Consider the following 24,028-nt stretch of genomic DNA (forward strand, 5'->3'; position numbering starts at 1 on the left):
TCCACCCTGCCACTACGTCTCAGCAAGCTGCAGAGGAAAAATCAAACCAACCTGGCTGAAATCTTGCCCTGAAAAGAAATGGAGTAGCTTTGCAGTAGCAAACATTATTAAAAATTATCAACGTAATTAATTATCTCTGTTTACCCAGATAAGCAGCTATGCTCAGGGCAGAAGGAGAGACGGGAAATCTACCCCTGGCTATATCCCACTCATGGGAATGGAAAGTCTCAGTGGATACATGGATATAAACACGGAGCTGAGTATGAGCAATTGGCAGCACATTGCAGGGTTACACAAGTTGAGTTGTTCAAGGAAATAAAGAAGCGGGATGTGTTAAAAGCCAGCCATTGTCTCCTCCTGGAGAGCCGCCCACTCTGCAGGCACTGACTGCTTGCCTAAGCTTTTAGACTCAATTTAGTTCTTACACAGTCCCAGAGATGCCCCTATCCGGATTTGTGTGACACGCAGTATATATACAAAAACTCCTACGCTAGAGACACCTGGTTGGATTTCTGTTTCCCTTGCCAAAATATCTTCTGCCTCATCCTGGCCCATCAATGCAGCCTGACATTCTTTGGAGCATCATCAGAGACTACGAGGCCTACATTAGCTGAGCAGCCGGCAAGCTTCCAGTGCCTCTAAATATTTTCTAAGCTTTCAGCTCCCAGAGGGAAGAGATTTAAGAAGAAATTGGCATGCAGTAAAACTACTTGTATTTGTGCTGCCACTGTCAGAGAAATGGCTGAGGCTTTTTCTTTGGAAAGCTGCAAGTCTTCCCCAGTATTTTCATATTTGTACCACTTTGCTTGTGGCTGACACTACCCAGCTGCAAAAGCAATTCACCRGGTCAGGTGCTAGAGTCTCTATATTGCTGTTCTACACTTGCTCCATGGAGGTCTATGCCCTTGGGATTGGAAATCCTTGCCCAGTCTCTCCCTCCTTTTATGCACTGTACTGCAGTRCATTGTCTGTCCCCATCGTTATGAAGAAGAGATCTTCTGGCATGTTCCCATCTGGTATGATAAACTGGGAATTTGCAGAAGAATCTTAAATTGAACACCCCTCACCAGTAAAACTGCTTGGCTTTGCAGGAGATATCCAAGTAAAATCTGCTCATTTCCTTCTGAGTGGCGTCCCAGAGAGACTATGGCAAATATCCTGGGGCAAAATGACCAGAAGGACAAGTGAGTCCAGGGTAGATGACTCCCCAGATTTGGGTTCACTCCTTTTTCCTGCCCTGTCTTTTGATTTGAACCCACCACAGCCTCTGACAAGGAAGCTGACGGAGGCTAACTGTAGGTGCTGTGTACCTGTGTCCTCTCCAGCACAGAGAGAGCTTCTTTGTATGGAAGGTAGAAATTGCAGCAGCTCTTACATTGGATCTGTAGTTACGAGACTTTCCCCATACATTTATTGGAATAGTTGAAGCTAACTAACACTGCATTGCAAATCCAGTTCAAACAGTCAAAACTATGACCATCATTATAGCCACTGCCCAAGTTACTGTTGGGCAGTAACTTCTCCTCCTATTTCCCTTGACCCATGTGTTGTACCACTAGCTCCCTCCATCCTCCCAGCCCTGACTGTGAAAGGCAAGAGGATACCAACTACCTCCAAACCTAGGCTCCCCAAGGGTACCTCTCCCAGCCTTGGCACTGCCATCATAGGGCAAAAAGCCACAGGCCTAATCTTGTCCCCAATTGCTCCATTCTCTCCAAGGCGATGGGAGGAACACTTTCAGTGCAGAAAGCCTAGCCCCATGGGAAGTACAACCGCTCCTTAGACAACTCAGCAGTTTGGAGAATGAATGTGGATTTAGATGCTGATAGTGGTGGAAATTTTTGACACAGATATTTGAGCAGACAGACAGAAATAAAACAAATTCAGACTAAATACTTGCAAGGCTGTCTTGAATAAGACTCCTATGATTCAACATGACATCCTATCAGGCCATGTTTGCTTTGAGGCTAGTAGCACTAAAACATTTACCCAGTAATATAATTGTAGTCTAGGGATGCCTATCAAACATATTTATAATTGAAAAAGAGGAAGAGAAAACTGCAGGAAAAAAACCCAACAAACATCACAGCAAGACAATAAAATGCAGGATATCTGAAAAAATATTCTTTTAAATATCTTTGACATTTCCACCCAAGCTTTCTAACGTCTGTTCTAGTATAACAAAGGGAGCCCTGGTGAGGCAGATGCATCTCCTTGCTGGTAAGGTTTAACTCCAAGAAGGCATGGATTTTTCTCAGGTTGTAGAGTAGTGCTGTCCAAGTGCATCTGTTGACAATCATTACAGGCTTGTAGCCTACAAATTTGGGAGCCTTACCAAGAATCTTAGCTTAGCATAGGTTTTCCCAAGGGGAATTTTGCTCTGAACACTTAGGACTGATTCTCTAAGGCCCAGAAAAACAAATGGTGACTCTCCTATGGGGTGGCAAAAGTAAACATCAAATGGTGAGTACTGGGAGTTGGCTCTGGGAAGGTAAACTGGGAGAGAACATCTCACAGACATACAAATATTCCCCTCCCCATAAAAGACATTGTTGGAGAAAGCCATCAGACTGCTCTGTAGGGTCTAGAATATTATACTCTATTTTATTGGTATGTCTTTAGTCTGAATTCATACTTATTAGCATTCCTATATATGCGATCTGACTCTAATCTTGCATTGAATAAATCATTGCTGCAACATCTTAAGGCTACAGATTCTTTCCTAGCCCCATGTCAGCTGCTGCAAGGGATTATGGATGGGGTTTCTGAGTTGGCCAGGGCCCAGAGAGCAGTGCTGAATGCGCACACACAACAGGGAAACCAGCTAGGGCGGCAGTGTGGTCACAAGTAGCATTGGCAACAGGGACGTCATGTATAAGCCTGTCCATGGACTCCTCTCCACAAAAGTCTAGCCATATACTTGTTATAAAATGAYTGCACTTGGGAGTTCCCCATCTACTGTAACAAGACACAAGACACAACAACATCCCAATTACCTCTGAAACAGAAAGACATTAAGTGAATTACCAAGGTCACTTGGGAAGCCCAAGCAGAAGTGCAAGCTTCCAGACCCCCATCTTCTTGCAAAACAACCAGATTCGTCACTCTTAACACAAACTTTAGGATTAACACTCACTATAAGATGGTAGAGCTGCAAATAGCCATAAGTTTTGCCCCATTCTCTAATAATAARAAACTGTTGCAAGCAAACCTTTTTCATTAGATGCTTGTGTAACTTGTTTTGCAAAATTGTTTTCTATGTTTCTCTGCATGTTCAAGATTTTCACTACCACAGTTTGGCTGTGTTAATCTTTAACTAGCCTACACAGCACATGGGCTGATCAGACAGAAGGCTCTGGGAGGGAAGAGGACAGAAAATACAGCCATAAGGAAGGAAAAATGTGTAGGAGTTCAGTTTACAAACGAGTCAAACCAACCTATGGGCTATAAATCAATATGAAGTTAATGTGTCTTACTTTAAGAAAGCCTCAAGCACTGAAAAAATGAAGTCTGACTGAACTAATGAGACTGATTTGAACATAATGAAAGAGAAATCTGGTGCTGGTGCAACAGCAGAGCATTGCCAGGAGCAGTCTTTGTTAGATCTGTTTAATTGCAGACGTGCTGGTTTGAATCTTGGCATCACTGAGTGAGGAATATTCAYGCTAGGAAGCTGATCCCAAATCGTCTTACATTTCTGGAGCTGTCTGAGCCTGGATACGTGGAGTCATCTCCGAASTGAAGCAGCTGCTTTTCGTTGTTGTTTTCAATTGTAGGGAGAAGAGTGAGGCTCCATGCTGCACTGGGCCTGATACACAGACTTACCAGCTTGGCATCTGTGGCAACTTTTCAGCCACAAGCAAAATGTCCTACCTAATACYGCATGGGCACATGAGCTCAGAGTGGTCCTGGTCCTTGCCTCGATGGTCAGTGCCTCCAGCCATACATACTAGACTACTGTTGTCAGCCGAAATGAAAGCACAAAGCTGAGAAATCTCAAATGTGTGGGCCAGTTGTAACTGGACAAATKATTCTGGTGCCTCATTTTCTAGCAGTTTGTCGGTGCTGATGCAGGTCTCACTACCACACATGCCTCAGGCTCCTGTACCAGACCCATGTGTTTGGCCCCTGTGCCTGAAAACTTCAGGTCTGACCATAGCCAAGCAGTTGACTCCATTGATGTGTTTCTAGTTACACTCTCTACAGGGAATGCACATCCTCGATCCCATCTGTTATTTTGGGCCCTGTGACTATGGCCAGCTTCCCCAGACCTCCTAATAGCTTACAAGCTCTACTGTTGGCATTCTAGTTAAGATTTTTTACTTTCAAGGATGATGATATGGGGAAACACACATATAACACTCAGACTGCACAAGGACCTAAGGGTCAGAACAGTGATTGCTTACACATCCTCCTTGCGACACTTCCTCTGCCAGACTGAATTACTCATTGCGCTGGAGTTAGTGATTCCTGGCCTCCTCTCACCCTGCACCTCCACCACTCCTGTGTCAGCAAACCCACTAACAAGCCCAAAAGCCAGYAAGAACCCAGGACCAGGCAATACACTGCTTAGTTACAAACCTGCCTCCACTGACTACATGTCTTAATCTGGCCACTTTTTTGGCCCAAGGATATTTCTATCCAMATAGAAAAATATTACGGTTCAGTGATGATCAAATTCTGTCCCTAYGTCACCCCTCTAGATACTATTTTGTCCCCAAATAGATGTAAAGAGACAGAAGAGTGAGATGAGCCCTACATTCAAAAGAGAGCTTGTAACTTAACCAGGATACCCATATACCAAATCCTTGACATCAAATAGAATTTATAAGTTGTACAGACAGATTTCCCAAATCACTACCCAACTGTTTTATTCATGCATCACAGCCATCAAGAAGGATTTGCAGTTGCTGTTGAACAGTATATACAGCACAGGGTAAGTCCTGGAATTGTGAGTGATAAAGGCATGGGGCAGGAGATGGCAATGCCACCACCCTGAGTCTTTTGCCCTGGCTTGGACGGATTCCTACAACGTATGCATTGCTGGGGAGAATGAGAGGAAAATGGACTTCATTGTTCACCTCTTCCTGCCCTGATCTGGGACTAGATTTCCAAACATGACATCTAAGGACTCCTTATCATTGCACAGGAGTAGCATGCATTGCCTCTTACAGGGAGTCCTGCCCACTTCTGTAACTGTCCCCTGTCCTAGTTGGTCAGGTAGCYTCCTAACACCTGGGATCTTGTTCAAGGCTTGCTCAGCTGTCCTTCTGCTGCTGCATATAGATTGGAAAGCATTTTCTTGCCCATTTAGTTCCTACTCCCAGCATCACTGTAAATGCACCCTGCAGCTAGAATCCTGAGACACGCTCCAGATATATAGCATATGAGTAAGTTCCCTTATAGATACTCTCAGCTCTTCTTTAGACCTCAGAGTGAACAGCCACATTTCAGGGAGCTGAGAAAAAATGTTGCTGTAAGAGTTATCCTATCAGGAGCCATAGAATTTCAAGCCCTCTAGAAAACCCAACTCTTCTTGAGGCCTCCTGATCAAAAACTGCTTTGATGATCTGGGCCTCATTGGCTACAGTATCACTTAAGACATTACCTTTCAAACAAATGTCTGTTTTCCCCTCTAGTATCAAAAAAGAATATTAATAACCCTGAGCTCAGACTCTAAAATAGTATAGGTTGCGATGTTTTCAGAGCACTCATATCTTTACAAGAAAGAGTCTTTTCAAAGCTTTCTTGAACATAACAGATAGGCAGACATAGGTGGAGGTGGGCACTGCTTCTAGGTCATCATATAAGAAATAACACAGTGGGGTTGATTATAATAAGCACTTACATAGCATTCATATTCTGCTTTGTCTGATTTTATATTGCCTAATTATTAAGTAACTGCCTCTGCCAATTTTATCTAAGTGTGACCCCTTATGTCACTATGGCAAATTTATTTTTAGGAACATATTGAATATATATAGGAAAGGGAAAAAGGTTTTACATATTGTTGTTTTTTTCTTTTTTCCTCGTTTTGAGGAATTTCTCCCAATCACAAAAACAGCGATAATTTGCCTGCCTTCTTGGTTGAAGTTATAGTATGTTTAAGCACTGTATATTTACTGAAATTTTAATTTTGAAGTGGAAGTTTTTCAAAATGCAACTTTGTCCTTATTGTACATCTGATGTTCCAACCATGAAAGGATTTTGAATGAATGGGCTCAGGTTCTTACAGCTTTCACCATAATGAAAGCTAGAATAGAAGAAAGGAAATATATGTGAAGATGTTTAGGATCAGATATTCTGAGTTTTCTAAAGCTCTGATTTTTCAAAATTCCCAGTGAACTCAGTGGAAATCAGAAGTCTTGAAAATCAGATCATGAATGGTTAGGTATGATTTTGTGGCTAACAAAAGCTTTAGTTTGTGGGTGATTATAAACTTAATGTTATTTGGAAAAATTTGTGAAGATCCAGAAAAACTTACTTGAAAAGGTGTGTTTTATTAAGATTTCTATCATTTTTACATTGCATTTTACATCTTATATCATTATGTCTTTGTTCCACAAGCACTAAACATGAAGTATAGCTAGTATAGTATAATAGAGTATAGCTATATTTACGTTCCAGCTGAATTTTGATTTTTCTGTCTTCATCATTTTTGATGAAGATAGAAAGTTGGGGCTATGATCAGTTTTCTGCTCTGCTGCCAACTACCTTTGATCAATCACCCCAGATCCAGGGTTATTATGGGCCACCATAGAAGACCTGAAGTGTCTTTGAAATCTGAGCCACAGAAAACATCCCTCCTCAAGAAAGCACATAAGCACCAGCACTACCTCCCCAGTCTGTGTTTTAGGAGGAAAAACAGCAGGCAGCTGTGAATCCCAGCCTATCTTAAGAAAATGTTTCAGATGATTGAGTCGTAGTTTCCACTGAGTTGCTTAATAGTAGCCATGGAAACCCCAGCTCAGGTGAGTGCCAAGAGACCTCAGATACATCCTTGGTGCTGGCATTTTTCCTACCTGTTTTAGAAGTCATTGTGAATCCTAGCCTCAGCATTTAGACCTTTCCAAGTCTTGTACATCTGACTGTCTCACAAACTCCTTGCCTGGAGGACAGTTAATCATTCTGGTGACTATGTGGAGGTGGGAGGACCCACTTCTGCCCTCGCAAACTGTACTGATTCTGCAGGCTGCTGGTTGCACAGGAAAGCTGCCTGACTGGCAACCTGACATGGCCCAGGCCAGTCAAATAACTCCCAGGCCTGACGGTTCCTGTGATCCAAACATTTCTCCTGGAAGGTCTGAGATGCAGGTCAGAGGAGCCAAGYAGAGAGTGGTAATGAATCAAACTGAACAATAATCAACCACCCAGCTTATCTGCCACTGTTCAAAGCCCTGAAGTAGCACAATTTTACTTATCTCCCCTAACATTAGCAGATCTAACAGGAAGAGGGAGCAAAGCCACTGAATAAGAAAATACCATCCTAAAYAGCCCTTCTTTAGGGTAAAACTGCCCTTCATCTCACCCCCCAAAAGTAAGCATAACATTTTTCACAGTCCCAGGCCAAGCATAATAGTTACTAGCAGCAGATCTACTTTCATCATTATCAAGGGCCTCGTGATTGTGTGTGTTATTGGTTCCTGTTGAGATTGCTACAGTGAAAATCATTTGTGGAAAATTAAAATGAATAAAAGCTAAAAATATGGTATCATGTTTCATTGTTGCCTCTTAAGGAAAGAGATTAAACTATCTATGTAGAGGAAAGGCTAAGAGCTCTTGTAAATTGGGACATTTATTTGCCTGGAGTGTTTACATGTAATGAATGTGCATTATCCTTGATAATTTCCACTGCTTAGGTTCAGGAGAGATCAGTCACCGTTCAGGCATGGAACAAGCAACAAACCCTTCTAGCAAAGAAACTCTTGCTGAATTGGAGTGTATGCATGTGAGAAAAGCTTGCCTGCAGAGTGTACTGATCCCCTGGCAAGCTTTGACATAGAGCAGAAAAGTACCAACTGAACTAGAGAGAAATTATAGCTCAGTAAACAGATTTGGATTGTCCAAACCAACTTTCCTGACTTTGGCCTCAACTGATCAAAGGTAGCAGTGAGGTGACATAGAGATGAACAAGATGAAGGATCAGTCTGAAGCCAAACAGTTCTTCTCCAAGGAAGATCTGGCAGRCCATAATGGAGCAAGGAATCTGTGCTATGGAGCCTGGAAGGCATGTATCATCAGCAGGTACAATGCTACCAAAATTCATGTCAGTGATAAAAATCTACAGGGGAGCACTGAAGTTAGCAAGGTATTTCCATTTGCTTCTTGTTCAGGATCAATCACCAGATAACCTACAGAATGAAGGGAAATTTTACAAGACATTTTCTCCATTCTACTCCAAAGGGATTAAATGAATGGAGACCACGAAGTGACACAAACATTGTTTTCATTTCTTCTCATTTTTCATTACTGATCTCCCAGAGGATGGTGCTGGATATCTGTTTCATATCCCTGAGCCCTCACTAGTTGTGGATCTAGCAGTGTTAGAAGGTCTCCATCATGCTAACCTGAGATTGCAAATGCAAATGCAAATGCAGAAGGCACACAGCATTCATGAGGAGGCCTCAGTCACAGTGTCTCAACGTATAACTTTATCACTCCACTTCTCTGGCCTCCCTGGCTGGGCTTGCTGTATTACTCAGGGCTGCAGAGCATGATCAGTGAGGGAGGACAAGCTGGCTGATGGCTTCCAGGTAAGACTGAAGCAATTCTGACTGGCTAAGGAAGTGATCAGATGAGAGAGTTGGTATGAATTTGGCCTTTTTTGATGGAGTTTGCCATCTGAGGGCACAGTTCAGCAGCCCAGATGATGCCAGCAAGTAGACTGAGCTCCTGCTCTGTGTGAAGGATGTGCAGTGTGGAGGTTATATACCATGGTGTCTACTCAATACCTAGCCACTGTCCATAAAGGTTTAGCAGCTGGGTTGTTCTGTCACAGCTGTCAACTCTGTTCATCACAAGGGCTCTAATGCTCATCTTCTTTTCCTCTATTAGCAGCTCCACTTTGTGATGCTGGGACAATTTGCATTTTATCTGCATTGCTGGGGAGTTAGTAGCTTTGGTATATGGTGACTGGCAAGTCTGTCTGTTTAGGCTTGTGTTCATAAAACATGTCACTGACTGTAAAGCAGTACAAGGCCAAATACATGAGAAAGGCCATTTTCTAATAAATCTATACCCCATCTGTACCTTAGTTCATGGAGATCCTGCAGGAAGTCTCAAGACAGAAGTTATCAGTAGATAAAAGAAGACTTCTGTGCAGATGTCATTGCAATTAAGCAAGCACATATAAATGAACATTTTATTGTAACACAAAACCCAGTTAATTTCTAGAAGAAGTACCTTCGGCAGAAAATGTCAGAGCAATATGAAGGACAGATGCTACGTCTGCTTTACACTACTGTAACTCCACTGGCTGCACAGTGTGGTCTTCTTGATTTACACAGATGGACCTGACAGGAGAATTTAGCCCAGAATGTCTGCCTGGAAATCCTGAAGGCCTGATCCCTATCTTCCTCTGTGCATATCCCAGTGTAAGCAGTAGAAAGTAGGACAAAAAACTGCCAAGGGCTGGCCAAAATGAAGTAAAAGCAGGAAGATTAAAAAAAGGGAGCATGTCCAGGCATCAAGTTAAAGAGAGGAGAAGACTGTATAAAACTATAAATGCCACATGTAGGCAGCATAGATTTGTGTCATTAACATGTGCTCTCTAGAGCAGCCAGGATGATGCAGAGCTCTGCAGGAAACACTCATTGAGGGTAACTGCAAGAGATGCTGTTAAGTCCATATACTCTGCTCCTGGCCACATGCTGAATGCTGCTGCAGGGGTCTGGACAGGGGTCAACTGGTCTATAGTGGGTATTGCTCCAGAGTAGGTTTCGTATTATTTTACAAGATTGAAAAATATGTATCTTGACTATCAGCTGAAATCAGGTGTCCTCCTCCTGCAAACTGCTGCATATTGTAGGATGGCTGCTAACCCAGACTACTTCCAAGTGAAACAGAACAGACTTTAGAAAAAGGGAATGAAATTTTCATTCAACAGATTGGAAACTGAGGAACACAAAGATTACAGTGGTTTCCCAAAACTGCTCTGCAAGCTGAGCTGTCTTCTGATTAACTTTAAAGTTGCACCTGTAAGTTTTACCTCAGTGTGGAATATCAGCTGGTATTCCCCAGTGCATTATGATGGTCATTTTAAGCAGAGAGAACATTTTTGTTTCCCWCCAGTTGCTACAGAGGGATGCTTTTTTGGCCTCTTTCTGTCTGTTAGTCTTATGCAAGAACTTCACTGCAAGTCTAACTTTTCCTTGAATAGATTTTGTGAGGCTGCAGGCTGACCCAAAAGCCCTCAGCAAGTAGAAGAAAAATGCTAGTGCCAACAGCTCTGTGATAGCCTGCAGCAGCTCAGCAGTGCACTGAACAACCAGAGTATCTGAGAGTGCTGGTCTGGGAGCTCACCACTGCTCATCTCTGCTGTCTAATTGGCAGAGGACTCTGTAATTGCTACAAGTCAACAGCACCAAGATTTCAATGACAGAGCAGAACTCAAACAGAGGGCAAATTAAATGACCGTACAGTATACACGCTTCTAGCGAGAGAGCCGAAGGTTATAAGCATCTCACCAAGCAAATGATAAAGCAAGTTCCTTAGATGTATGCATGTATGCACTCATGTATTACATGTATGTATAAATTTCAGCATGCAAATTTAATGACTTCAGTGAAAATACTGACGAGCAGGGAGTCTGGCATGTATTAGAATATCTCAYGGTCTCATGGAATAGAAAGGGAGTTTTCCATAGTTAGCTTAGGAAGCAAGAAGCATTTGCCTTCTTGTGTAAAGGATTTATGGGACATACTCCTGTGAGGCCAGRCATAACTCCTCACTACTTAAAAGAGGAAGTCAAGTTTCCAACTCTGCTGTATTCCCATTTATAGGGACTAGACAAGGAAATGAAAAGGCTTGAGGCTTTTTACAGCAGCCTACACACTGATGGCCAAGAGACATATATGTATTCAGGTCTTCCGACTTCAATGTGGGGAAAGAAGACTGGTAGCTCACAGGTGATGGCTTAACCTCTCCAGCSTTTTTCTAAGATTCGCCCCCATCCAAATCTTGAGAAATACCTCTCAGTGAAATGCATAAGAAATAGCCAAAGTTTGCTTCTCTTGATTCATATTACCCATCTAAATGGCCTTCTGCTTAGGCACTCAGACACTTCCTCTGCTGCATCATCTTGTTTCCCACTTCTCTGCAGACTCACAGCAAAACATGAGCAGCCAAAACACGAGAGCGGAGTGATTTCAAAGCAGTAGTGCCAGCCTGCCCTATAAATAATGTATGGAGATCTTTTGTAGTGGTGAATTTTGCTTCTGAATTGTAAACAGTGTTATCTTTCCCATTCCTRCCTTCTGCTGCAGCCTTCCTGTAACCCTCCTAGAATTAAAGTAATGTAAACAKCAGATTTGAAGCACATTTTTTCTTTGAGTTCAGCTACCCACTGAATGTCTTCCAATACTCACTGACTTCACAGAACAGCAGGTATCCTTTTCCAGGGAACAGACAGCTGTGGAGCTGATGCTCAAAGACAGTGGAAGAAAAGAGGCCTTGAATTGTAACAATGCTGTGATGTTCAGTGAGAGAGGCATTACATATATTTTTCTGTACATAAACAGGGCTTCATCCAAGAAAAGTCTGACCTTGACCATCAATTTTTCCACCTCAGGGGATTAAAAAAAAAAAAAGGCTTCAAATACTGGTAATTCAGGAACAGAAATTCTAAGATCAAATCAGACATTTTCCTATAAGCCAAAACCTAATTATCTCTGATGGCTGACTTACAAATAGCACACTGAACCAGTACAGCAAGGTGTGAATAATTGGCTGAGATGCGTGTTTCTGTAGTTCTCTTCCTTAAAACAAACAGAAAAAAAGCATAAGATTTGTAAATTTAAGAGCTATTGGCCCATTAATCTGTTTGCTTTACTCATAGAGATAGAGAGCCTGCTGAAAGTGTCATTCCAGACAGGAGAAAAGTGATTACTTCAGAAGTTCAAATGTGGGGCTGAATATCGCACTTCCATGTCTGAAAGGACCCCAGAGTGAGAAGAATAAACAGCTCATCATAAAGTCTGAACTTTGGCTTAGTGTATTTACAATTGTATCAAGCCAGCTAATGGTCCTGAACAGGAGATTAAGTGCTTGAGAAAGCACCCACGCCTCCTGCAAAAAAAAAAAAAAAAAAAAAAAAAAAAAAAAAAAAAAAAAAAAAAAAAAAAAAAAAAAAAAAAAAAAAAAAAAAAAAAAAAAGGGAGACAACAAGTTTAAAAATAATGCCCCACAAAGCTCCACAGCTGAGTGATACTTATTTATATAAAGAAGCTTGTGAGATCCAAAAGCCCCTTGAGGAGTACTTTCTGTCACCTCCTCCTATATATCAGTTTTGTCGGCTGCTTGAGGCTGAGCACAGAGAAACCCRACAGCACTCTGCTTTTCAGATGTCCACAGAGGTCACTGTTGACCAAAGGGAACAACTTTTTCCTCTTCCCACCCTGTTTGGCCACAAGAGGCTSAGCCTGGTTATTGGCCACCCTTGCCTCAGAGGAACTGGGATACCAAGATCTGAGCTGGACCCTGTGGTTGTGCCTTATGGGTCAGTAAGGCCTCACATTTTTGAACCCCAGGGACATAAAAATAATTCAGCTGTCAGACAGCCATGGTGGAGCAGTTACTAATTGATGTGCATTTTCCCCAAAGGCAGTCAGCAGTGGGGAACCACTATAACAAATCAAAACCTCTCTGACTTAATAGTCGTCACACTTTCCAGTAGCCAAAATATACCAACACATAAGATGCAGTTCCTCCCCGCCACCAACAGGGACAAGACCCTCTCCTAGTATTGTAGAAGCTGGTCCCTTCTCCTCTTTCTCTGGTTTTTGCAAAGTAATGGCTCTGAATAGAGTGAATTGCTGAGCTCTTCCTTTTCCCTCCTCCTGCTTTTACAGGGAGAGTGTTGGCCATGGAGGGGGCAGGATGGAGAGCCCAGAGCAGCACTGGCTGGCTGCCGTACCCTCACAACAGTCTTATGGTCCTCAGTGGTCCTCTGACTCTCCCTTACCTCCCACAGGGATATCTGCTGAGAGGTCCATACTCCCAGYGCTGGGAGCACTGACAGCATTGAGACAGAGTGCTGGTGGTCTGCGCAACCTTTCTGTTCCCACTCCCTACCCCTGGCTTTTTATGTGCCCCAGACTCGCACTGCCGCTTGTACAGTGGGTATGTCRTCTTAGCTGAAGCCTCTAAGTTGCCACAGAAACATATACAAATAATGTGTTTGATAAATCAAGGTGGCTTAACATCTTGAAGGARTGGACCTCACTGGTCTCCCTTCTGCCATTCTCCTATTCCCTAGCAATAGCACATATTCTCAGTAACTTCTAGCGCTTTCACTACCTCCTGTACTTTGTCTCCTGAACACTGGGTTCTCCTGACCTATCCCAGGAACAGGCTGTCACCTGGGCTACCTGAGTGAAATCACTCACAGCACATTTCTCCACTGACATTTCTATTAGCCTTCAACCACAGTGGATCATTAATCAGTTTGTTACCTGGATCATTAATTATTATTTACGCAGAAATTCAGTGGAACACTGTCAACTTGAAAAATCATGATCCTGGATAAAAATATGAATTGTTACTAGCTGAAATAAATGGAAAATATTGCCCAAGTATTCTTTTTCAAATTCTTGATGCATCTGTTAGCAAGCTGAACAGACTTACATCATTCCTTCGTACTTTCATTTGTGCTCTCCAGCACAGACCTTACCTTTCACTGTAAGTCTCTTTCTTAGGAACAAATGTCAAAATGTAATTATTAGAATTGTGGAAACATAATTATTTAAGATAATTTCTCTTTTTAATGACATTGACCTTCATTATCATGTAAAACTTTGCTTTCCTCAGGCATTTTCTAGTAGTGGCTCTTTTAGCCATGAAAGAAAAAAAAAACAAGCATGGTGACTGAAAGCATGCCACACTTTATTGACAGGAAAGCAAGGAGGCTTTGGAGGACTATGAAACAAAAGCCTAAGAAGAAAGAAATACATTATGTATAAGAACACATTTCAGAAAATGCCCCAGGGGAAAAATAACTGGACTTGAACAAGTGTGACAAAGCAGACACTTCTAGCCTCACTGACTACCACTCTGTTGAAATCTCATGGGGACAACTGATCAAGAAGCTGAAATCAACAAAAACCATCAACTCACAGGTTTCAGACGGCGATGAGCCTCTTTATATCATGTAGACAGATGGGAAAGACAGGTAAAAGATTTGGCTGCTCATTTTCCATCAGAAATTAGTAAGAAGTGAGTTTTCAAATTCGCTAGAAGAAGTGAATTCTAACTTTACTGTCATAAAAACTCAGAGAGAAATGTGGAACCACGCAAAATTAATGAATGTATGGAAACAAAATAATTGTCAGCAAATATGAAAGTTCAGCCTAGAAATCTGCACATACATGGTAGGCAGGAAGCCAACAGGTACAGGAAAGACTTGGAGTTCCAAATKTATGTAAGACATTGACAAAACAAATCACTGCAGAAACAAAAATAAACTAGTCTATGATTGATAATGTAATTTATAAAATCACAGCCTTGAGGCCCTTCTACTTGTCCCTCCTCATATAGTTCAAATTCTTAAGTGATCTTACAAGTGCCTCGGTTTGGGGCAGTCACATGCGTCTATGCTTTGGTCAGAAGCTCCTGATGTTTCAGATAMCTAGTTCTATCAAGGGGCTTACTTGCTTCTTAAGCTGTCTTAAAAGCAAAGTGAGAGTATTGATTCTTATTCACAGGATGGTTTAACCTATCCCAGAGGGTCACTCCCAACATCTCAAAATAGAATCTAACATGATGATTGCATTAACATGCTTTCCTAGATAGAAAAGAAAATAAATGGTTTAAATTCTAGCAAAATTACAAATATGACCACTTTTACTTGCAATARAGTAGAAAGTACTTGCTTTCCAAGAAAATTCATCAGCTTAAAATAACTTAAATTCCATTGTAATCTACTTGGACCTTTTTTCCTCCCTCCAAAATAACTTAAAATAACTTAAAATAGCCGAAATCCCACTGTAATCTACTTGGACCGTTTTTCCTCTTTCCAAAATCCTCTCAGTGTCCTAGAAATGGACCTTTTTAAGGCAACTCTAAAGAATGCAACTTTCATCTAAGAAATCTGCAGGCTGAGAGCTGTGGGCTATTTTCTTTATGTCTTCACCACAACCTCCAAGTCACAGTTTCCACAGCCATAGCATTCTCAGTCCAAAGGAATCAGTCTGAAATCCTGCCCTTTCACACTTGCTCAGATAATATTGATGGATAAATCTGGGTTGTTGAGTATGGTAGCATCTGTTCGTCTCTTCACTTGTTAAAACTCATCTCTAAACGGTTCACCCTCAAATTTATCTAAGTTAGAACTCCCATCCCACTCTTCTAAATAGTCTTCAAAAAAGTGCCACATGAAACATAATACATTTTTTTTTTTCCTCAGAAGCTATCTTCATACTTTTCCCAGCCAAAGCATGATCTTTTTCAGCTGGGACTGGAGGATAGCTTCAGAGACCAACTGATGCAAATCCCTCTGACTCGCAAGAGGGGTTTCCTCAACCAGTCATACTCAACTAGTCCCAGTACCGAGCTGACCTTCATGTTCTTCCAGCTCTTTTCTGGGAGACATCTCACAAAAGAGGACCTACTGGAGTTGTTCTGTAACTTTAGCTGGCCTGACTCTGCAGCTTAGTAATGTTATAAAATGACATGTCCTCTGCCATTGTCTTTAAGTGTGAACAAACTGCTGGAAGCCACATTCAAATCTCTGGTTTCCTGCTTTTGTTAGGGTCTATGTTGTAAAGTCCCAGACAACTGTTCTTGAAATGCTGTTTACAAAAAAAGCATTTGGATCTTTTGCACACTACATTTCTATCTGGAGCAGACCTTTTCTTCAGCACTTCCAAATACATGGATATATAATGGAAACAACTGTCAGGCCTTGAATAATGGCACCATACAATAGAGAGCAAAAATCACTTGGAGATGAATCCCAAAGAGTACTGAGCCCTTGGGCTCCAATTCTGCAAAGCTATTAAGCATGTATGTACGTTGTTTTAAGCAAGCTGTTCTTGCGGCACCTGGAAAGATTTATTGTTAGTACTCTAATGGTGCACATTGATTCCTCAGATGTGCAGAACTGAAAGAGTTGCTATAGAAAATGTATCTAGAGTATTAGATCTGGAGCACTGTATCTTGGCTCACTGATCCATYCAGTTTATCTATCCAATCTATCTACCTTGGTACCTATCCATCAGTATCCCATGCACAGCTATCCTATCTTATTTTTCAAGCAAAACTTGTCAAAGCATCTCAAAATTGAATTAATTCTAAGATCACAACTAGGTCCATTGAGCTCCACAGTCACTTCCTCAAAAAACATTTGATAAGCCATCTGCGTGKGCAAACCCAGTTCTGCTTTTGCTTTATCAGGCACAACAAAAGGCAATTCAACAAACTGTCTTCAAGTCTACCTGAAAATGTAATGAACGAACTGATGTGGATGCCTCCTTTGCCTGATTCACTGCACAAAACACAGCATCATTCAGTGGAGCTTTTTTGACTACAGACTGTAAGAGTTTTTATAACAGCATAGGGCTTTTCATGTTCTATCTACTGTAACAATTAAAGGCAAAGCATTAAAAATCTCAACTCTGTGGAGTTATCAGCTCTCCAGATTCAACAAAACTTCTGCAATATTTGGTGTTTCTCCTGAAATCTCAGTTCCTGGTGTCAGGTGATGATATGAGAATATCTGCATTTAAGTAAGAAATGAAGTAAGAAGAACTCAAAGAATTGAAGTGCAATTTCCAGCTAGCATGATTTTAAAGTTGGAAAACTGATGATAAATTCAGAGAACCAATTTATTTCATTTTGTGCTGTTTGTAAAAATCCCATTATTTCTCCTATKATATTTATGACTCTAGACTCCTGGATTTTGTAAATGCCAATAATCTGATAGTTTCTGTGACTGCCAATGAAGTTGTAATGCGGTGTTTCCCATATGATATAATCCCAGCCGTGCTTCGGCGATAACACTGTGCCAAACTGCATTTTAGCTCTGCTCCTTCCTCGCAAACAAGCAAAACAGCAGCATTACGCAGGAATCGGTTCACATACTGCAATATGGCTATCTCCAGGGTGCCTTTGAGTAACTACCGCTGAATCCTGGAGGCCTGCGTTTCTTTCAAGGCTGCTGGAAGCCGGCTCAGGAAAGGGGGAGCTCCCTTCTGAGGGGCCAAACCCAACGACCTCATGCAGAAAGCAGGCAGGGCTCTCTTTTACCACAGAGTCTGATAACGCTTTCCTCCTGCCTGAGATGAGTCACAGACCCAAAGGAGATAGGCAGTTTTATTTTGTTTTTGCCCCTGTGTCTTAGGGATATCTGGACTCGCATTCGCTCTAGGAAGGACGGGCGCACGGGCAGTCCTTGCCCAGAGGCTGCCGAACACCTCGGGGAAGGTGACGTGTSCAGGGGAGCGGCCGGTGACAACCCTCCGTCGTTCTGCCCCACTGCTCCCAGGCACCACACACCGGCGGGCGCTCTGGAGGAGGCACCTTCACGCCCAGAGCAAGGAATAGAGGCTCTCACCTGGGCCACCACTGCAGCTCCTGCCGCAGACAGCCAGGTGCTCCGCACGGGCACCGTCCGTCCCCGCGCTGAGCCCAGCCCCCGCTCCCGGCCCGCTGGCGGCCATTTTGTCCACGCCCCCTCACAGAGGCACACAAAATGGCGCCTTGGCCGCCTCTTGGTCCTGCTCCGGGAGTTAACGGCAGCGTCGACGGCTGCTGTCAGCGCTGTGCTCGCCGGTCAGYGGCCTGCACAGGCAGCCTGCATAACAGTACGCTGGTAAGTAAAGATCGTGTTTCCAGGGTTTTTAAAAATATTTTTATAGTGCTCTTTCCACTTTAATCACTGCTTTCCTTACTCTTTTCCAGGCATGCGAGAGCTACAGTCATTAACGCAGCATGGATTCCGCCATCGCTCTGAGTCAATCTCTCCAGCGTGGTCTGGGACATCATAAGGAGAAGTACCAACAAACAAGCACTTACTAGGCTCCTGCGGCGTTATAAGGAAACATACTGATGAGAACATGCCACTAGCTTGATAACTGCAGTGAATGACATGCAGTCAGAAAACAAGATTAAAATTGAGGAAAAAATCCCTCACACACTATGCGGAAGATGACTGAGCTGCATAAATCTTCTTGTTCCCTGCCAGGACAAAAAGCTATCTGAATGGATAAAAAACATTCTGCTTTCCTTAAAAATGTTTGTCTGATCACTGTTCTTTAATCCTAAACATCCCCAAACTGCATATTAAAAGGCTGGTTCTATTCAGCTGGATATCCCTTTTTGTCTTTTTCTTTAGCAAACTTCATCTGTGCCGCTTCGGGGGAATGTTTGCGCATATCAAAAATGTGCAGAATACAGCCGGTACTAAATACAAAACTGAGATTATTGTTTTTAAATTTTTCTTAACCACCTCATTCCCGTGCATCTTGACCAATTTCTGTGCGCTACGTCTACTCCRATTTACAGCGCTCTGCCCTCGGTAYGCAGTAGGCAGCCAGGCCGCGCTGGCCGGCACGCAGAATTTCCCCCCCAGCGAGGATTCCCGGCGTCCGAGTTGTCRGATTCCTCAAGCGAGGTCGTGGCGGCTCGTCTTCCCAGGCTCTGTGCGCAGTTCACAAAAGCGGTTTTTAATTGAGGCTGTTCTCAGCAGAGCCAGTTAGTCACTCAAGCAGAAGCGACAAGGTGCCTTTTCCAGTTGGGCAGTGACTGAGAGGAGTATATAGGTGTCCAAAGTGCCACCTGTGAGCCAGGCACAGCCAGGAAGAYCTCACGGTCTCTTATTCTGGACTCTGAATTTGGTGACAAAGACCTGGCCTGATGCATCTCAGGTGACTCGGGGCCTTCCATGAATAAACCATAGCTCTAAATGGCAATTAATCTTGAGCTGGCAATACAAGGAACTTGCTCATATGTTGTGAAAGTAAAAAAGGAAAAATAAAAATTTTAATGGCAAATTTAAATGGACGTGGTATAAATCAGACCATGTCAAATGGAAACTAACTAAATCTGTTTTATCCCATGTTCCCTGTATTTTCCCTCCTGGCCTTTAGCTACTAGTCTTATTTTTTTCTCTAGAGTATTTCATATTTACATTTGTTCTTAGAGAGCTGGCCAAGGTCCAATATCTGTTAAATAAAGTGAGGGCCTTTATATTTACTTCCAGATCCAGGTCCTCTCAACAAATGTTTATGTGTGACTAACACAAACTTCATCACAGTGAAATTTTTTGTTTCTGTTATGCAATTGTATGTGTGGGAAACAGCTGCTTATTTACAATGAAGAATGTGTTTAAATTTTTCTACTTCTATTTTTCAGCATAGTATGCAAGYACAATAGAGTCTTTGCAATACATACACAATTGTTCCAAAAATTCAACAGTTATTCAACACATTATTGGGCATGGAGTACTTCTTCCTTTGCAGGAGATATACAGCATTCTACTTAGTTACAATAGGTCATGTTATGAGGGGTCATGCAAGTCACACTCTGCACAGAAGTTTATACCCTTCTCCTTAGTCCTCCTTTGTGAATGCTCATAGAATAACCTTGACATTTCCTTCCTATTTCTCATCTTGGTATTGAGATTCATACATTTAGTTCAGGGAAAGACAATAAAAAAAGAGTATCAAAATAGTTCAGGAAGATACTTTAGAGATCTGGACCAGAATTAGYTGCCAAGTATCAAATTGGTAATTTAATAAATCTATTTAAATGTATAATACTTACTTCGTTATTTCCTATATAAATTATCCAAAAACTAGCTGAACAGGCAACAATTAGGCAGACATTAATTATTTGTGACTGTGACACTAGAAGCCATACAGGGCTCTAATGTCTAAAGATTTCACCTTAAAACAATGATGCATTAGCGCTTTAGTAATGAATTCAGTATTTTCATCTATAGATAATGTATTTCCATTTAATACATCCACAGGTGAGACACAGTGGTCCGCATTCATCATATGCAGATAGTATTCCTCCACTGATGAATTTGGAGGTCAAAGAAAACATTTGGTAGTTTGTACCCCAAAGTACATAAGCAGTAAAGCTGTAGCAGAGCTGGTTTCCAAATTCTTCTTCAAGTTTATACCATACTGAACAGKTACCAATGTGTTTATGCCATACATTCAACTCCCACCTACACCTGAGTAGTGAGATACAGTCAYGGTTTCTTAAGCAATTAAAAAGGAAAAGAATTAAACATCAGAGAAGATAGGCTTGTTATAATATCACTGTCATGGCTTTGCAAACAGATCCACAATTTTACCTCACCTTCTTCATTTATTTATATGGAGTGAATTCTGATGTAAAGAGAATCTGTCCTCTTGAGAAATGTTAGAATTATCATCTGTTTCCATCTATAATGTATGGAGGAGTAAAAGCAGGTTGCCATATCAATAGAAAAAACAGCCATATGTAGCAACCTATGCTGCAGACAGCATCTATCTTTGGTACCTTAATACTTTCAAGATGATGAAACACCTTCTGCACCACTATGAAAAGGTTAGACTTCTATTTGCTATTTCACATAGCCAGTACCTAAATGATAAATAGCATTTAATCTTGAAGCCAACTCTTGMTCAGATTGAGAAGCACAAAGTAAAGAATAATGTGTGACAGGATCAAAATTCTTTAGCATAGTTCACTGTTTTGTATTTCCAGGGATAGGGCAGAGCAGCTTGCTCTCCCCCGCAAAGCCTGTTACAATACTGTAAGGGAACTTGAAGAAATCCAAAGGCAGTAACAGAGTAAACAAAGCATGAGTTAGTACGAAACAGGCCTGATTCACCTTTTGTAGTTTCCAGCGAGTTCATGAAGAACCCCATSTGGACATATGAGGGTAGAATTTGGGCCATCATGTAAAGAAAATTGCTTTGGTAATGATTGCAGCACACACACACGGAATTCAAAGCATTCAAACAAGCTAAGCTGAACAAAAGGTCTATCATTTACTGGAGACTTTTCTGCAAAGAGCTATTGCATGGGAAACATAATGATGGATGTAGTGAACTGAAGCATTAATAATGGATATTAATGAACATCATCAGTGTGAATTCTTATTTATTTACCAGGTACAGGGCTATGTTTACACACTGGCAGACCAAGTGGCTACTTGGGGTTCCTCATTGTGTAAAGCTCCATCATGGATGACTGCCCTGTTTCAACTGATCCTTTTGTTCTTGCCTTTCCTCTCTGTCACGTTTGAGCTGTGCAACCAACTGGAACTACATATGTCATGGATCTGGTTATCTTCCCTTTGCCACACAGCTTAGGATAGAGCCAGGTGAGACAGATTTGAGGAAAACAGGCTCTTGATGGACCGTGGGTGCTGTGGGCACAGAAGGAAGAACTTGGTTCTTTGTATTCTTTGCTCATGTGGGAATGCACAAATCCTGCACAAGCAATAAAGTTTATCATGTGCTTTGGTCCCCCTGAAGTCAGGTCTTAGGGAACTGTGGGAATGATGAAGTGGTATTCTAACAAACTCCTTGTACTTTCCCCTCTGGATTTAAAGGAAGTAAGTTAGCAATTTCAGCTTCCTTTTTTTGGCCTTATAGATAGAGAATATAGCATGAACACATAAGTTTGTCCACATCAAGTCAGATCAAAAGTCTTTCCAGTGTGATATGCTTCTCCAGCAGTCAATATAGATAATTAGGGAAGAATGTAAGAGCAGAGCATATATAGTGTTATATCTGCAAAATATTCTGGCACTCACTAGTACTTTGCTCTTCAGGGACTTCCTAAGCCAAAGCTGGCATCTCTGGCACTCAGTTAATCTCATTTGGAGCCCAGCAGTAATTATAATCAACACTGACCATCCTCAAATCACTTTGCTAACATGAGCCAACAAATTATTATAAGCATACAAGGAAAAAAAATCTTTCCTTCCTTTGGCCCTGTGGAGATGCAGAGACTGAATGCCTGTTCAGAGCTCCAAGGCCAGTTCATGGCAGAACCAGAATCATAAACTGGAAAATCATGGTCTCTTTTCAGAAGTTTAGAAGACAAATCCATCCTGCTYGAGCTGTTGCTGTCAGAAATTATTTATTCATAATGTTTATTGGAGSAAAAATGAGCCTAAATATTTTTATATATATGCACATAAATATAAAATAATATATATATATTATACATATGTACATATTTGCAAGTAATATTATTTTTTCACCTCTAGTTAACATTTGCTGCCAAGAGCACTCTTTAAATGAGTCTTGCCTTTCTCTGGGGCTAGAAATAACACCTACAGACTAGTTTCCCCTAAATTTTTGAACTGGCAAGTGCCAATTTGCAAGACGTTTCCAGCTCCACTGAATTTTATTTGGGAATGAGCGCAACACAAAGCCTCCCTGAAACTTGCCATGTTGTGAACAGCTCCAGCTGAGGAGTACAGGGGTTTTTCACGGCCACCTCTTCCATCTGCACTTCATTGCACAGGTCTCAAATGCAGGTTCTGCAACACTTAGAAAATACACATGCTGTTCCTGATTACAGTGGGGGAAATAACCCCTTCTGTTGCACTGGTGTGCACAACATCTCTGCGCTCCCCATTTTGAATCCTGGCCCTGCTGCCACCATGCTGGCTGAGTACAGCGCCGCCCTCATTCAGAATAATTGCAGCCTCTGCTTACCATGCACAGCATGTAAATCCTTAGGAGGCAGCAGATCTGGTTTCTCAGTGAGGACCGTGGATTTGCCAGGAGCTCAGCCAGGCTGCAGATGGCAGGTCTCTCTTTTCCCCTCCACACTCACTCCAGTCTTCTCTCCCCCACAGAGAGCTGGCTCCGGGAAGGACAGAGCAGTGCACTGCTTTAGGTGAGAGTGTCCTTCTCCTGTCTGCTGGTCAGTAGCTGACTTGGGAGAGTCAAAAGCAAAGTTTCTGCCTTGTGCTAGTTGCAAAGAAAAATCATTCCTTCTGCTTTTTGCTTCACTCTGCCTCAGAAAGTCACAACCCCCTCAGGGACTTTCTCCTTTCAAAGTACCTTTGAGTGACATTGGAATTCCTATTAGCCTCCTTCAGCACTGAAGGCATTTTCCATCAGCAGGTGAGATCTCCCATCTGGCAGCAAACAAACAGCCAGGTTCAGCCCTCTGCATGAGTCCCCCAGCTGCGGGAAGAGGCCTTGTCCCATAGGTCCAAAGGTACCAGCATGGAAGCCTGTCCTTAGGGAAYGTGCCTACACAGTTTGTAACCATTAAGCCAAAACTGGAAATGTATATTGGATGCTCAGGTCATCCAGTAGTTACCCACAGATCAATTCAGGATAAAAAAATTAACTGTTTTCTAAATATGAGATTTCCACATGGAGAGTGTATTTCATGGGGCTTTCAAGGTATTCTACTCAAAACCATGGGCAAAAAGCACCAGCCTRTACACTAGCCAGATTCAGCTAACAATAATTTATTCTTGATGTTGCAGAGTAATTGTTGTAGGGCAATCATTACGAGCAAGGTAAATTGTGTTCCCATTTTTCAGAATGAAATCCAGAGATTCATTTTAGCTATGTCTTCACAGAATCCTCCTGGGACTTAGCTCAAAGCAACTACCACAGCTTACATACAGTTATACCCAAAGAAGATACTAGCGCAGGTGTGAGAAGCTGRAAAGATGCATTACCAGCATTTATCCATCATCTTGCCTACCCAGAGATAGCATCACATGATTATGCCAATTCTTTTCTAGCAAGAACTTGACTGTGCATCTTTACAGTCTACTGCTTGTGCTACACCATGACTACAAATGTCACGTGCCCAGGTCTACCTGCAGCAGCATTGC

Source organism: Rhea americana, unplaced genomic scaffold (assembly GCF_003343005.1).
Source record: "Rhea americana isolate MKP2758 unplaced genomic scaffold, rheAme1 scaffold_30, whole genome shotgun sequence".
Classification (NCBI taxonomy): Eukaryota; Metazoa; Chordata; class Aves; order Rheiformes; family Rheidae; genus Rhea; species Rhea americana.